General features: G+C 36.9%; 1 long non-coding RNA gene across 1 annotated transcript in view; it reads left to right on the top strand.

The window, feature by feature from the left end:
- LOC144295503 (uncharacterized) overlaps positions 1–9,376 on the top strand; it is a 34,491-nt gene extending 25,115 nt beyond the window's left edge. The window contains exon 4 of the long non-coding RNA XR_013362635.1: positions 9,289–9,376. This is a non-coding gene — a long non-coding RNA (uncharacterized LOC144295503). The remainder of the gene's footprint in view (positions 1–9,288) is intronic.
- The last annotated feature ends 8,301 nt before the right edge of the window (positions 9,377–17,677 follow it).

Below are 17,677 nucleotides of genomic sequence, written 5' to 3'. Positions count from 1 at the left end.
ATAGCTCAGAGAAGGACATGCCATATGATTTCATTCAAAGTTACTTTTTAAAGAAACAGGTGTAGGGATGCCTGGGTGGCTCAGCAGTTGAGTGTCCGCCTTGCCTTTGGCTCAGGTCGTGATCCTGGAGTCCCGGGATTGAGTGCCACGTCAGGCTCCCTGCATGGAGCCTGCTTCTCCTTCTGCCTGTGTCTCTGCCTCTCTCTCTGTGTATCTCTCAAGAATAAATAAATAAAATCTTTAAAAAGAAACAGGTGTAGGTATCTGCATATGTTGAGAGTTAACTATGTAACTAGATTCTTAGGTTAATTTTCATGAAGAATAAAATATTTATTATAGTATGTCATAAAATAGGCTAATTTGAAACTTGTGCATATATTATTAAAACTCAAGAATAAGCATGACAATTATTTAGAACTTAGAAAATTTTTTTGAAGGAGGAGAATTTTATCACTGGCATTATTTAGACTTGCCACAACATGGGGATTAAAAAAAAATCAATGTTTAGTCCAGTGTACTATTTTGCTTAAATTCTCTCCATATAATGCACCCCATAATTGACTATACCTGAGATGGATAGTTCTCACTATATCACACTGCCCTTGATCCACCCTGTTCTCAGGTATTTGACTCAGAAAAAAAAATCCTGTTATGTTGCCTGTTATGGTCAAATTTCATATTGAAGTTCTAACCCTATGTATCTGAGAATATGACTACATAGGGTCTTTAAAGAGGTTATTAAGTTAAAAGGAGGGCATTGGGATGGTCCCAAATCCAATATAACTTGTATCCTCATATGAAGAGTTCATTAGAACAGACACCCATAGAGGGAAGATGGTATGAAGTCACCAGAGAAAGATGGCCATTTATGAGCCAGGGAGAGAGACCTCCAAGGAAATCAAACTTTTCAACACCTTAATTTTGGACTTCTAGCCTCCCAAACTGTGAGGAAATCAATTTCTGTTGTTTAAGCCACACAGATTGTGGTACTTTGTTATGGAAGCTCTAGAAAACTATTATATTGCCTGACTTATAGGGAGAAGTTTTATTAGAAACCTAATGGAAAGAATAGCTATTAACTCTTTTTTAAATGTTTGGAAAAATTTACCTGTGAAACCATTTGGTTATGGACTTTGATTTTTTGGTAGTTTTTTAAAATTATTGATTTAATTTCATAACTAGTAATAGATCTGTTCAGATTTCCTATTTCTTCCTGATTCAGTTTTGGAAGATCGTGTATTTCTAGGAATATATCCATTTATTTTAGTTGTCCAATTTGTTGCCACATAATTTTTCATAGTATTCTCTTATAATCCTTTGTATTTCTGTGGTGTCAGTTTTGGCTTTTCTTTTCTTTTCTTTTTTTTTAAGATTTTATTTATTTATTCATGACAGACACACAGAGAGAGAGACAGAGGCAGAGACACAGGCAGAGGGAGAAGCACGTTCCATGCAGGGAGCCCCATGTGGGACTTGATCCCGGGTCTCCAGGATCCGGCCCTGGGCTGAAGGCGGCACTAAACCGACGAGCCACCTGGGCTGCCCAGTTTTGGCTTTTCATCTCTTGTTTCTGATTTTATTTTTTGGAGGTCCTTTCTCTCTTTTTTCTTGCTGAGTCTGGCTAAAGGTTTGCATTCTCTGGGACAACTCAGAAATTTCAGAACTGAATTTGGAAAATGACAATGAGCCAGATAAATATATTTTCACATCATCAGCATTTCGGTGGTAGTTGAAGCCATGAGAATAGATGAAATTATCCAGAAAGGAACATGTAGTAAGGGAAAGAAGGCCAAGGATGGGTGCTTGGGGACACCCCACAAATCTGAATAAATGTGTGTGTTTTCTCACAGATATACTTGGACATACCAGCTGGGGTTATTTACCAGAGAGAGGTCATTCAGAGAGGGACTAAATTTTGGAGAGAAAATCATCTGTAAATGAAAATTGTTCCTGTGATAATCCTCAAAATGAACAATTTTCTCATCTGAGGCTAGCTATCTCTGTGATCTACCTGAAAAATATCTAGCTTAAAAAACTGGATAGGAAGAAAGTGTGAACTGTTTCTTTCAAAGGAAATATCACTGGCAAAATTAAGTGACTGTTGAATAAAAAGGCAAACTGAAAATTTAGGTTTCTAAAACCTAAGGTCTTTACGTGCTGGAAGGGCCATGCTTTGAATATCTCAGAATGGTGTAATTGTCATTGGTAAGCCAAGAAATAGGAATATCTATGAAAAGCTAGTTTGAAAAAAAGAATAGACCACATCAAGGCTTTAGTGAGAAAGAATAAAATGTCACTGATGCTTGAAATAAAAAATATCACAGGCCTTTTTCAACTTCAAAGTCAGCCCACGTTGTATGTGTGCATGGATGGGTGTGTGCATGTGTGGAAGAGCATGCACAGATTTAATGTCAGATTTCAGTGTATCTTCCAACTAGAAAATAATTATTTTATTTAATAAAGCTTAATGTGTTTTTTTATCTCATTTTTTTTAATTTTTTTTAAATTTTTATTTATTTATGATAGTCACAGAGAGAGAGAGAGAGAGGCAGAGACACAGGCAGAGGGAGAAGCAGGCTCCATGCACCGGGAGCCTGACGTGGGATTCGATCCCGGGTCTCCAGGATCGCGCCCTGGGCCAAAGGCAGGCGCTAAAGCACTGCGCCACCCAGGGATCCCTCTCATTTGTATTAGATATATTTATATATTCATCTCTTTAAAATAAGTCTTTTCTTTTTTAAAATTTTTATTTATTTTTATTTTTCAACAGTCTTTTCTTATAAGCAAAAAGTGAGTATGTTGAAAAATTTGAGGGTAAGGCTGACCTCATTCAAGCTTTAGGTAAGGGCTCAAATGGTAGGAACAGGAATCAATTAGTCTCTTGCTCCATCTCTCAGGCCTGTTTCCTCTGTGTATGCTTACTTCCCTAGCAAGATTTCTATAATGGAGGCAAGATACTACAAGTAGTCCCAGTATTCTGCTCAAGTTCAAATGTCCAAGCAAAATCCTCATTGTATCTCAAAGGATCTGATGCAATATATGCCCATTAATGAACCAGAATTGCCTGGAAGTCACATACTGTGCTGATTTTTGTACGCCTGATTCATGTGTTCTGCTTTGATTTGGTTTGGATCCCATATTGTCTATAAAGTCAAGAAGGGTATATCTGCAGATATCTGATACCAGATGAAGAGTGCATGAGTGTTGGATGGCTTAAAAAATATACACACATGCATACGCACAATGTGTTTATATATACATATATAATTATAAGAAAATACAATGCAAGCTAAAGAAAGAAAACTTTAAGGTGTTCCTAATGCCATTTTATTTGTGTGTGTGAGAGGAACAAGTCAAAGGGGAAAAAGACAAATGATTGAGCATATTACTGTTTTAATATTGCTCAGTGAGCGCTCCAGGAAGATAGTTTTCAACAGAATGTTATGGGACTAAATAATTATTCAGGGTTATTTTTGTGGGAGAATATTTTAAAATGCTGTTCAGGAGCCTCTTATTTTGAACCAGCCAGCTGATATGTGTGAAATCCTATTTGTATTTATATAGAAATTTTAATTAACTAGAAGTTTTAACAACTTCAATTTAAGTAATTAAGTTTAGTTTTAGATAAGGGTGGTTGATTGGGGTTAGGGATAATGTATTTTCCAGAAATATGTGTGTGTGTGTGTGTGTGTGTGTGTGTGTGTGTGTGTGTGTGTGTATGTGTGTAGCTTAACCTAAGGCCACTGGGTGATACCATATCTAACAACCACAGAACTGTTTTATGTTTCATGAGGGCAGTTACTCATGTGAGGAAAGCTCCTTATATACTTTCAGATATTTGAGGAACTACCCTTGATGTACCCATGTGGGATGATTCCTCCTACAAATGCACTGGCATTAAAGAAAATGGGAAAAATTGCATTCAATGTTCATTACTTTTCTTCTGGATGTCTCTATACCTCCCATATTTCCCATTATCCAATGTATTTAATACCTTCTCCCTTCTGTCTCTGCCTTGCAGCGTTCCTTCTTCCCCTGCCTCTAGATTCTCCACACCTTCACTGACTATAACCCACTCATGGTGTGTGCCACAGTATCCACCCACTGAAAGGGGCATCAGAGGTCTGTTTAGCCCTTCATTTTATGTTCTCTAAGTTGAACAAGAGGCAAAGCACCTGAGTCTGCCCTGGCGCTCTCACCAGTTAATGTGTGATTTGTGACCAGAGTTCAGGGCTCTTTTTGCTAAGCCCCTCTGAGGCAAGTGCTCTCTCATCTTGCCCACCTCATCTGAACTGTAGCCCACATACATGTACCCTCTGAGCTCCATCTTTCTCTGCCTTTTCCATGATTATATCTACCTCTCTGCCTTTCCTCCCAGTAGTGGACTTTCTGTTGTGGTCACAGCTCTACCTAACTTTGTTTTCTTCCTATCACTCCACTAGTGTGTGGTACAGTAGTGATGGTGGGGCAAGTGGTAGTACAAAATTCAAATAACATATATTGAGTCCTCACAATATGCCATTTATTAAACATTTTATATCTCTAACCTCATTTAATTTTCAGACACGCTATGAAGTACCTATTATTGTTTATTTTATAAATGAGATTTAGGGAAGCTAAGTAACCTGTCTGAGGTCATGTTAGTAATTAATGGAAATATAATTTGAACCCAGTCCATCTGATTCCAGAGTTAGAGCGTTTCTATCCAATGCTATCTTGCCTCTCATACAGATGGTCCTATACTTTAAACCGTAGCATAGTGTGGCTGGCAGGATTGGAGGGTCTACATAACAAATGAATGTGTACCTTGAAATGGGTACCCACATGAACTATGCAATACTTCTCTCTCATTTTTCAATCCTAGCCCCAATTGGACTATTCAGCTCCCTTTCAACCTCAACATTGAAATAGGGGAAGAAAGGAAAGTATGCAGATGACAATGGTGAAGGCAAAGGGAAATAGGGGGCAAGAGTCATTGAGGTGGAGGAAGGAGTGGCCAGGTGGGAAGTAGCACGGTTATAGCGAGAAACAAAAATTTGAATCTGATTCTCCTTGCCTTTCTGATGCAAACGATTATCCCTGTGCCATGTCATCCTCCTTCTTGTGTCATCTGTTTTCTTACCACTCTGTAGGATCTTAATAACGTAATAAAATAAAATCCACTTGTCCAACATAAAACATGGCTTATACGGACAAAAATCTGAGTCATCGTAAAAGCTTACCAAATCCCTCTAGCAGATACTGCAGGCAGCTGGCAGTCAAGATAGAAGGACCCTGAAGTGCAGCTAAGTTCAGGTCAATAGGAAGTATTTGTAGCTTGAACTTACGAGTTACAGTAAAGAGGAAATATGCCGGCTGTAAGCAGCAGAAGCATGTAATAACCCAGTCCCAATACATTTCAAAGTTGTTTTTATTGAACTGCAGCCATCTATCTAATTTGCTCTCCAGGGCATTCTTGGAGAGTGGTTTTATGATATATATTTTTAAAAAGCTGACTGTTTTCAATAGTTTAGATTTAATTTTTTTCTCAGTCTATTAGGTGTCATTAAGTCATGGCATTTTTAAGCTGTAATAGACAAATGCCTTCAGTAGGCAAATTAAAAATGGAAGATTTAATAAGTGAAAACAGTGTGATTCAGAGTAGGAGCGAACCAGTTTTGTATTAGATGGAGGAGTTAAAAGACAAAAGATATCAGGAAATTCATGAGAGCTAGAAATCTTGAAGACTACACAAAGGAAAAAAGAAAGGTGAGAGAGTTTCAGCAAACTTTTTAAATTAAATTATAGTTACCCCACACAAGGCAGTTCTTTTTTGGTGAAGCTGGAAAAAAAAAAAAGAGAGAGAGAGAGAGAAAGAGCAGCTCAGGAAAAAGAGAATTTGGGCAAAGAAACGTCTGAGATCCACACTCCTTCCCCTGTTTTGTTCTTGAGCTGTGACCATTTGCTCAGGATGCACTGATGGAGCACTTTTACACAGTTGAATAAACTCGGTGCTGTGCTTTGAGGTCATAGGCTTGACCCCTGAACAGTTTTGTGAAAAAGCAGTGTAGAGCTGTGGTGACCAGAGGTCTCTAAGCTCTGCTGCTTATTAGCCAGGTTATCTAGCCCCTTGGTCCTCAGTTTCCTCATTTGAAAAAAAAAAAAAAAGGATAATCCTAATACTCATCTTAAGCTCCATACCTAGAAAGGCAATCTGGTACTTATCCATGGCTCAAAAATATAAATAGTTATATACAAAGATTATCACTTGAGTATATCTTTACATGTTCACAGCATGCTCATTCTTTCAGCAGCATAGAAGGACAAATGAGCCTATCAGCCAGCATCCTTCCAAGAATGAGGCACCACTGGAGGGCACACAGCATTGCTTACATGTCTGTGAACCATAACATGGTCACAAAATTGACTTCTTGGCACGTTTTGTGAGTGTTGCCTACGCAGAACATCTATATAGCTTGTTTCAGCTTTACCTATTTTGTGAAGCTTAAGTGAAATGAGGATTCTTTTTTTTAGAGCAACAGAATCTAATTCCAAAACTTTAAGTAACATTTAACAAAATGCTGGCTTCAATCCACTAAATTGATTTTTAAGTCCCACTAATGGGTCATGACCCATTGTTTAAAGTCCTGATACTGATAATAATATCCAATTTCTCAAGGAAAACCCAGCCTGTGTGCACACAGCAGGTTTTGTAGTTACTTTTCTGGTATAAAAAGGCTTTGATGATTTCTGAGCAGAACATAGTGATCCAAAAGCATAGGATTTAGCCCATGTGGCTATTCTGCATGTGCTTTTTGCTCATAAAAGAATACTGGCCTTTTAAGTATTCTGGCTTCAGAGACCTTCTGGGAGACTGACCTCTCAGATGGTAAATGGCTAGCTACCTTACAAAGGGAAAAGTAGGAAAACAGGAGTTGTTTGGGCTTGCTTCCTCCCATGGCTGGCTGAAATTCTGGCCTGGAAGAATGGGCTGGTTGAGGGAGTGAGGTGGCCGTATGGAGAGGAATCAGAGAGAATGGCTGAAGTGGTTGGGAAATAAATTAAGAGAGCTCCAAGGCCTGGTTACTTCAATTATTTGTAGTTAAAGCATCATTATGAGCAATTAATGAGCAGCCATATGGCACATCTCTAAGTCTAAGCAATAATTAAATATTATTCAGTAAGGCTGCTCACTTCACATCCAGGTGGTTGTAAGCAATATAATCCCATTTGGTCCACGTTAAAGAGTTAAACATCAAAACAAAAAGTAACCACTTTCCCTAGCACATGCACACACACTCCCCTCCCTTCAACAATGTCCTGGATTACTACATCTATTGGATAGAGTTTTGAGACTGATAGTTTGTGACAAAACTAATATTTCTATTAGGGATCCTTGATGCAAGTTGCAAATGTGAATTCTGGCTAGTTTAAGCCATGAAGGTGTCATTAGAAGTATGTGATGATGGTTGACAAATAAAGCAAAGGCAATAAAAAAAAAAAAAGATAGCTATCAGGAAGGGCAAGGTCCAGAGCCGTTCTAAGAGTCCCTCTAGATGAAGAAGCCACACACACACACACACACACACACACACACACAGGATCATAAAAACCTGTGCATTTGTAAGTGGATTGAAAAAAATGGTAAAAAATCAATACAATTAAACTTATATTTAGGGGCACCTGAGTTGCTCAGTCAATTAAGCATGCAACTCTTGATTTTGGCTCAGGTCATGATGTCAGTGTCGTGAGATTGAGCCCTGTGCCCAGCTCTGTGCTCAGTGTCCTGAGTCTGCTTGTCCCTCTCCCTCTGCTCCTCCCCTGGCCCCACTCACACACTCTCTCAAATAAATAAATGAATAAAATCATTCAAAAATTCAACTTATATTTAATTGAGTGCCATCTTTATTTCAAAGATGGTTCTAGAGGTTTGTGATACATCAGTAAGCAAAATAGACAATGTTCTCTGCCATCACAGGGCTCACATTCAATGTTTTATATGTCCATCCTAAATTCTGGTCTTAAGCAATGTTGATCATGGGTGGTAAACTTCTTTTGATAACATTCTTTTGGCCAGATATTACTTAAATTTAATATTATTTACCTTTTGGTTAATAAAACGAATATCTGATTCAGAGGTATATATGTATTTTTCAGTTTTAGGAGGAGACAGACTAACAAACTAACAAACCATCCTACTATTGAAAAATACACAATAAACATGTGACTTGTACATATTATATATATATTTGTATTTGGTACACTTGTATTTGGCTAAATGTTACATAAAAATAACTAAGTAAACTGTGATCCTAACCACTACTCAGTTTATAATCTAAGTTTGAAATGCTGCAAAGGAGTTCCGTTTGCTTAAAACTACTGTCTGTACCTAACATAACACTTTTTGGAAACATTATTATATGAACTAAAGGAACTCCCTAAAGTACTTAGAAAATTGTACACTTAGTGTAACAATGACCAGAGCATACCCCAAAGCTTCCAAATCCAAGGTACCTGAACAGAGGATCTCCACAAGTGCTTTCGGGAAACTAAAAACAAAACAAAACAAAACAGCAAAACAAAAACAATATTATTGGTTTGAAACTTCAAAATTCAAGAGGGAAATATAATGTAAAGGGTTAACTTTCCTGTGAAAATTCTTCATGAAAATCGAAACAAGTGATACAGTAATGAAATAACACAAGTTAACATAAGGCAACTTTTGAATTCATAATAAGTAGCTCTAGTATGATAAAAATGATATTACAAATATTGGATTCACTTTAAATGGAAGAATTCTTTCTCTTCCAGTGAGTCACCAAAGACTTGTTAATTTGCAGGACAATTGTTATGCTTTAGAAATTTTATTTTGTGTCTCCCTCTTTCCCACTTGCCCCTGTGAAGAGCTGAATATAGGAAGAAAACGAGAAAGCATTCTACATTTGGAAGCTTCTTTTGTTTCCCTTCTGGCTTTAACAGAAAAGGGATTCTCTGCTTCATAATGCATACACACAGCTGCGCACCGCGATGGCCGCGTACCACTGCTGCTGCTAATGGCACAGTGCATGGCTCCTGCTGTTGAGCCGCAGGAAGAGCTCTTTAACGAACCAGACATAGCCAGAGTCCATGCTGTTTTTACCTAGGCCAGAAGCATTGTTTAATACAACCTTGGGATTTAGTTGCCTCTGGAAATATGGCAGGATTTCTCTTAGTCAAAGGCAAATGGTGATGAATGTCATAATTAAACACTGAAGTATATCACAGTGGACTTATCAATGAACAACCTACTTTTTTGTCTTAATTACATAGGATGGTGGGCGAATATCTCTTCAGAAATGGAAACATACCTCCCAGCCACCTTGATTTTTGTGAGTCTCTTACTTTGGCTGTCTAATAAAGATCTGTGGGTAAGTGGAGTATAGGCTGTGAATCATTCCAAAGCCTGAGCAGCCATAATGACCACCACTGGCTCTGTCCGTCCCATTCACCTGGGAAGTCGTCCAGTGAGTTCAGAGACAAACAGAAAGTAGAGGATTATGTTTTATATTATGTTACATTTTTTTTCCTATTACTTCTAAACTGGTCCTCAGACTATAAATTTCCTTTCCAAGAGTGGCATTCCTTTTAACAAATTTGCAGCAGGAGGAACAGGCTCGAAATAATAAGCACATTCCCTTCCTGTCTTATGTAAATGATACTTTGATGCTAATTGTCTGCTCATGAGAAATGATTTGGGATCAGATGTAGAAAGGAGTGTGCTTCTAGAGTTAGAGCTAAAGCCTCAGAGTAAGTGAGACTGGTATTTTAACTAGAGAGCCCCTGATGCACTAGCTGTCTTGACCAAGTCACTTCTGCATTTCTGTTTTTTTAAAGGAGTTCTTACCTATAAACCCTAGAGATCACTTCGCTTGGCATTTTGTAGCTGTGCTGCGGGGGTTTATTTGTGTGAGGTTTTATTGAGTTAAGAATTTGAAAACATAACGTGCTTCCTTGAACTGGGAAAGTGAAAAGGACATAACAAAAGCATGGGATCACTAGTCAAAAAGGTCTCAGTTTAAGCTTGGGTTTACTTGCTGATAATTATCTTGGAAATTATTTAATTTCTTTACAATTAATTTTTCTCAAAAATGATCATACTAAAAAGAGTTTTGGGAATTAATAGTATATTGTGATGTAGAATGTATTGCTTATGTTGGAAATGTAATCTCTGCAAATAATTAGCTGGGTGACTAGTTACCTAATATCCTAAACCTGTTTCTTCTTAGGTAAAATGATACTTAGCTTTAGGATTATTTTGAAGTAGTGAGTGAGATAATCCATATAAAATATTAGGATAGTGTTCCACACATAACTGTTGTTGTTGCTAACATCATTATTATTGTGATTATTATCTGAAAATCAAATGAAACAATAGCTAAACAGCATCCTGTAAAGTTCTTTATGCATTATAATTACTGGGTAGCAACTTGATATTGTTCAATAATTTAATCCATTGTAATTTGAGCCTTTAAAAACCTGCAAAAAAGGTAAAATTTAAATTTTTTAAATATTATTTATTTGAGAGTGAGAGAGAGAGAGAGAGAGAGAGAGAGACAGCGAGCAGGGGGGAGGGGCAGAGTGAGGGAGAGAGAGTCCCCAGGTAGATTCTGTGCTAAGTGCAGAGCCTGTCATGGGGCTTGATTTCATGACCCTGAGATATGACCTGAGCTGAAACCAAGAGTCTGTTGCTTAACCTAATAAACCACTCCAGAAACCCTGCTAAAATTTCAATTTTTAGTGAATAGGCCTCCACACATAATTGCCAGGGGTACATTTTTACTCATCACTTTTATGAAACTTATTTCATGAGCACACCATTTTCCAAGTATTTGGCTTATGCTTAGAGAAATCTTATTATTTTCCAGATAATGCCCAAATAGAATTTTACACAGGTGAAATAACCAATCTCTCTTTTATTTAGTAGGCAAAGTTACAAAAGTTACAATTTATACTGTAAACCCATGTCCTCATTAACCAAATCAAATACAGTGACATGTCACTGCAGAGCAATTTGGGATAATAAAAGTTCTGATGTAACTGAAATTTTACCATTTGACCAAATGTTTTCAACCATTTTTGGAAGACATTTTTCTTTTTTTTAAGGTTTTATTTATTTATTCATGAGAGACAGAGAGAGAGAGAGAGAGAGAGAGGGAGAGGGAGAGAGGCAGAGACACAGGCAGGGGAAGAAGCAGAATCCATGCAGGGAGCCCAATGTGGGACTCGATCCCTGGACTCCAGGATCATGCCCTGGGCCGAAGGCAGATGCTACACCCCTGAGCCACCCAGGCGTCCCTGGAAGACATTTTTCTATACTGTTTAACTTCATGTTTTCTTAAAAGTATAGATTATAATGTGACATTTTTTCACTGACTCAAAATGAGCATTACAGCAATCAGTAATTGCATCAAGTTCTAATTGGATAAGTTTTGTTCTCTTTCTCATTTGTAGCTGTCCTGTTATTTGTAGGGTCTGGCTGCTTGCCTCATGTAGCAATCTGCCTTCTAATGCATGATTCCTAATCTGCGCAACTGTGAGAATTCAGGTGATTGAGACATGTAGGCTTGTGTGTAAATGGAAAGAATATTCTCTTGTTCCACAAAATACTAAAATTTTGTACAAAGGATTTAAGCAGTTATTTCAGGATTTAAGGAGTTTCTTTTATTTTCCAGTTCCCAAAGGATCTAATAATGATTGATGTGTCCAGACAAAAAGAATAATTTGCTGGTATATAAGGAACTAAGTTACAAAAGACTTAAGGATACAGGTACTCTCTATTAATGAAAGTAATTATCAACTTCCTAATTATCTATAGTTGGTAAGATTTTATGAATTCTCCTAACACAATAATAGTGATATCTAATATTAGCAAATGGTCACTGTGTACTTTAAAAAAGACTTTCTGTATTTATTTGTTTATTTTATTTAACTAACGCTTACATAAAGCTTGTTTATAGACCAGATACTCTACTGAACTATATACCAATATTAACTTATTAAATCCAATGAATATTTACATGCATATACTCATTCACTTCTCAAAACTGTTATTTTTTACAAAAAAATTATTTTATATGAAATTATCTATGTAAATAAATACATATGTAATTTATGTATTTATTTGTTTTCTGTTTTGAACAGGAACATAGGATTTATTGAATGCTGCAATTTGACTTGCTGTGTATACAAACATCATTACTGGAATAATGAAAAATCATACCTATCACTTTGTCAAGTAAAATTAAGGTTAGCAACATGAGTAGTCAGGGAAATATGTTCCAAGTTTAATGGCTCCTCCCATCACCACCTAACTCTTCTGGCAAGTTTTGTAAGCAGAGGTTTACACCCTCTGAATCAGGACACATTGTTTCATGGTCTCAAATAAAAGTTGTATCGCTAGTAATCTGTTGCTAATAATTATAGAAATTGATGTGCATTTCAAAGAAATCAGAGCATTTTTTAAAAAGATTTTATTTATTTATTCATGAGATACACAGAGAAAGGGAGAGAGAGGCAGAGACACAGGCAGAGGGAAAAGCAGGCTCCACGCAGGGAGCTCGATGTAGGACTCGATCCCAGGACTCCAGGATCATACCCTGGGCCAAAGGCAGGCGCCAAACCGCTAAGCCACCCAGGGATCCTGAAATTAGAGAAGTTTTAAGTTTATCCCTCCTGTGTCACTCTTGTTCCCAATTTACAGGCTTTTCTTTTTTTTTAATTTTAATTCTAGTATAGTTAACATAGTGTTATATTCATTCCAGGTGTACTATATAATAATTCAACAATTTCATATATTACCTAGTGCTCATCAATATAAGTGTAGTCTTAATCTCCTTCACCTATGTCACTCATCCTCCCAACTCCCCTTTGGTAACCATCTGTTTGTTCTCTATAGTTAAGATCTGATTTTTGGTTTCTGTCTCCTCCCCCCCCCTTTGTTCATTTGTTTTGTTTCTTAAATTAAACATATGAGTGAAATCTTATGGTATTCATCTTTCCCTGACTAGCTTATTTCACTTAGCATCATACTCTCTAGATTCAACCATGTTGTTGCAAGTGGCAAGATTTCATTCTTTTTTGTGGCTAATATTTCATTGCATGTGTGTCTGTGCACATGTGTGTGTATGTATTACATCTTTTTTATCTATTCTTAAGTCAATAAACACTTGGGCTCTTTCCATAATTTGGCTATTATAAATAATTCTGCTATAAACATAGGGGCACATGTATCCCTTCAAATTAGTGTTTTTGTATTCTTTGTGTAAATACTTAGTAGTGAAATTACTGGATCACAGGTTAGTTTTTTTGTTTTGTTTTGTTTTTTAATTTTTTGAGGAACCTCCATACTGTTTTCCACAGTGGCTGCCCCAGTTTGCATTCCCACCAACAATACAGGAACATTCCTTTTTCTCCACATTCTCAACAACACTTGTTTCTTGTGTTTTTGATTTTAGCCATTCTGACAGGTGTGAGGTGATATATCATTGTGGTTTTGATTTGCATTTCCCTGATGATGAATGATGTTGAGCATCCTTTCATGTGTCTGCTGGCCATTTGGATGTCTTCTTTAGAGAAATGTCTGTTCACATCTTTTGCCCATTTTTAATTGGTTATTTGTTTTTTGAGTGTTGAGTTGTATAAGTTTATATATTTTGGATACTAACCCTTTATCAGATATGTCATTTGCAAATATCTTCTCCCATTCAGTAAGTTGTCTTTTAGTTTTGTTAGTTGTTTCCTTTGTTATACAGAAGCATTTTTTAATGTAGTCCCAATAGTATATTTTTGCTTTTGTTTTCCTTTCCTCCAGAGATCTATCTAGAAAGATGCTCAAAACTATTATTATTTTCAATTTATAGATGGGGAAACGAGCCTCTGAGAAGTTTTATAATATGCTCAAGGTCTCATAGCTTTTGAGTGGTTGAACCAGTACCTGAAAGCAGGGTTGTATATCTCTAAGAATATGATCTTATACCATGAGCACTCCAGCAGACAGCCCACAATCCAAATGGAAGCCATTTAATCTGAGAATCCGAATTCAATATTATTCGATATAATGGCTCAGGGCAAAAGTGGGTTGAGCTTCATACTGTCAAAAAAAAAAATGGACTTTGAGAAAGTCACCATTTTAAAGAAAAGGGAAAGAGTTTGGAAGTTATTTTTTTTAAGATTTTATTTATTTATTCATAGAGACAGAGAGAGAGAGAGAGGCAGAGACACAGGCAGAGGGAGAAGCAGGCATCATACAGAGAGCCTGACGTGGGGACCGATCCAGGGTCTCCAGGATCACGCCCTGGGCTGCAGGCGGTGCTAAACTGCTGCGCCACCGGGGCTGCTCTGGAAGTTATTGTTATAAGTCTAAAGCATCCACTTTTACCTGCTGATTTGCCTTTATCTAGCTCCTAATCTGGACTATAGGATATCACATACTGGTCTTCTCAATGATTTAGTGAGGATCAAGGGCACAGGCTCTGGAATTAGATTACCTGGTTCAGATCTGGGTTCTATTATCTGAGCTTGGAGAATATAAATTATCTGAGAGTTTTCCTCAGATTCCCCTCAGAATTGATAGTATAGAATAGTACCTTCCTCATAGGATTATTTTAAGAGTAAAATAATAGTTCTAGTAGAAAGCATGGCATATATTAATTGATCAATAAATGTCTATTATGGTATTTTAAAGAAAGCTGGCACTACCAGCAGCTCAGTGAGGCTATCTCTGTCAAATAAATTTGGGAAATGATACTTTTCTTTAGTACCCTCATACAGAGTCACAGTGTATACTATCATAGTATAAGTGTTTTAAAAGTCTGTTTCAGGAAACATGTTTAACTTAATTTAGCTCAATATTTCCCAAACTCATTTGTTCCAGAGAAGTTGTATATATATGGTGCATGCATGCACATGTGTGGTATAAAATGTCTGACTTACAGAATTAAATTTTCATGGGACACATTGCTGGCAAATGCTGCCCCTCACTAGAATATTTGAAGTGGGAATGACTGGAAATGTGTGGAATGGACACTGATGTGGGAATTCCAGATCTGAATCATATAAGTAAGGCTCAGATATTAGCATGCCTGCTCATGGGGCAACAGGCCTTGGAACTTAAGATTATGTGAAGGTGATTTCATGTGTTCCTAGGAGAAACTCTTTGGTTTGACTATCTAATTTTAATCGCTAGTACTGTCATCATACATTGTCATATTACCACCACTGTCATCATGGCTGCATATATTCAGAGGTTTCACATATGTCAGTCAATCATGGTACTGAGGGATTTATTTGCATTAGTCATATTGTCCTTAGAGCCACCCTGTGAGGTAGGCATCCCAACTCTAATTTTCATATAATGGAACATGACCTCAGGTTCAGCCACGTGTCCAAGACAAGGAACTAAATACAGAAGATGCTCTGGTACTTCTGCCTGTCCTGGAAAGTAGCTTGATTTCATTGCTAGTGAGGATAATTGCCAGTGTGAAACTTGTAGCAGTAGCTTACCTGGGGGTGAGCCAGGATCTGTGTGACCAGGCGTGGCTTGTTAGAAGGTGGGTTTCCTCAGTAGCTCTACCTTCTGTGTGTGTGAGAGAGAGAAATGCCCCTTCGAAAGCTGACTGTAGAGAACCTAAAAGCAATGGGAGGAAGCATGGCCCACTTAATCATGGGGATCACTTGGCTGCAGCAGAGCACAGTCTCTTTCTTTTAAATTTCTGAACAGCAGAGCTAAAATTCATCATACTGTTAGCATTAGAGGCTGTTGCAGGTTTCACAGGATGATGAAAGAATCAGGCTTAACCTAGGCCATCATTTAGTAATAGTACGTTACAGAGATAGGAGGGAAAAGGTCTGCACACTATGGCCTGTCCTGCAAACCTGGCCTGTTTTGGCACAGCCTTTGAACCAAGAATGATATGTATGCACTTATGTATGCATTTATATTGGAGTACATAGACGTACAGTGTTACATTAGTTTCAGGTGTACAACATAGTGATTCAAGGACTCTATACCTTATACTGTGCTCACCACAAGTGTATCTATCTACTGCCTGTCACCATGCAACACTATTACACTATCAGTGACTATATTCTCTGTGCGGTGCCTTTCCTCCCTGTGACTTTTTCATTCTTAACCAGAACACGGTATCTCCCAATTTAAATGTTCTTTACTATTTTTAAATGGTTACACAGTATATATATAATGTCCTTAATTTTGTTTCCTGACCCACGGAGCCTACAATATTTATCTGGCCTTAAACAAACAAACAAAAAATAATGTCTTCAATTTTTAAAAAAAAGATCAAACACCAACATAGTTTAACAATTTTTATTCAGGGTAGGTGCTATTGTCTGCAGAAAATGTTAGTCTTGGCAGGAATCCCAGAAAACAGTCAATTAGCGCTTTATTGTAGGTTTAAGCGATCTATTTCAAACCGGATAACCATAGTGATTATACCTCTTCCTGTCCTTCTTAGTTGATAGGAACTGGGGTGGACACATGGCAAGTTAAGTAATTAGGTTCTTTTTTCCTGATGGATTAGGGATTTGGATTATAGTTAGCATCTGAGTGTGGTTAGATTTTAAGTAGAGTTAAATATTCTTGCTGTGGGTCAGTCATTTTAAGCATGCACAGAGAAATCAGAGAAAGATGATCCCAAAGGGAGAAGAAAATGAGCAAAGAGCAAAAGAGAATCAGACAGAGAGACTAGTACATGGTTACTGAGAGATTTCTAGTGATTGATTTCGGGAAGACACTGGAGCTACCCTCCAAAACAGTATCCACCCACCACCTGTAGCTATTGGGCCCTTGAAATGTGACTAGTCCAGATTGAGTTATAACGTGTGTGTAAAATGTACACCAAATTTCAAAAACTTGGTACAAAAAATACAAAATATATCATCAATATTTCAGACTTATTCCATGTGAAATGATAATACTTTGGATATATTAAAATTAATATATTAAATAATTAATATTTAATTATTATATTAATTAATATATTAAAATAGGTTAAAATTAAGTTCACTGACTTTTTTACTTTAAAAAATGTGCCTACTAGAAATTTTAAAATACATTTTAAATTCTGCATGGTAAATGTGCAGAATATCCCTACTTCCCTCAAGAAACAGTATCATATCTAAAATACACTTGGATGAACACTGAATATTAGAACATTATATGATGACATACAAATTGATTGAACAGAATTGAACACAAATACTCTTCAATTTTTACATATGCTAAGAATATATCACAGCATGGATAATATGAAGAAAAATATTGGGATTTATTTTTAAGTTCAAAATTCTTCTGGTTGTTCTTCACTGAGGGCCTAGAAGTACAAAGGTAAATAGGTTATCACCATAGGAAATGTCTGGCCTGGTAATGTCTCCTCTCCACCAGAGTGAATGTATTACTGTAGTTCAGGCCTGTTGAATCAAGAAGTTGGCATTCAGTAGTGAGACTTTTAGTTTCAGATGGTACTCTCTGAGCAATCTTAGTTTCTTTTTCCTGTGAGATGTTATTTTGTGATTGTATATTTTTTTTTCAGGGCTCCTCATCAAAACATTCTTTGCTATAACTGAAGAATTTAGTTTCATTCCTTCTACAACACCTGAAATTTCTTTTTTCTGTTATTAATATAACCTTACTATATATTAT

Source organism: Canis aureus, chromosome 23 (assembly GCF_053574225.1).
Source record: "Canis aureus isolate CA01 chromosome 23, VMU_Caureus_v.1.0, whole genome shotgun sequence".
Classification (NCBI taxonomy): domain Eukaryota; kingdom Metazoa; phylum Chordata; class Mammalia; order Carnivora; family Canidae; genus Canis; species Canis aureus.
Note: the sequence above shows the minus strand (reverse complement) of the source record. Positions and strands in the feature narration are given on the sequence as shown.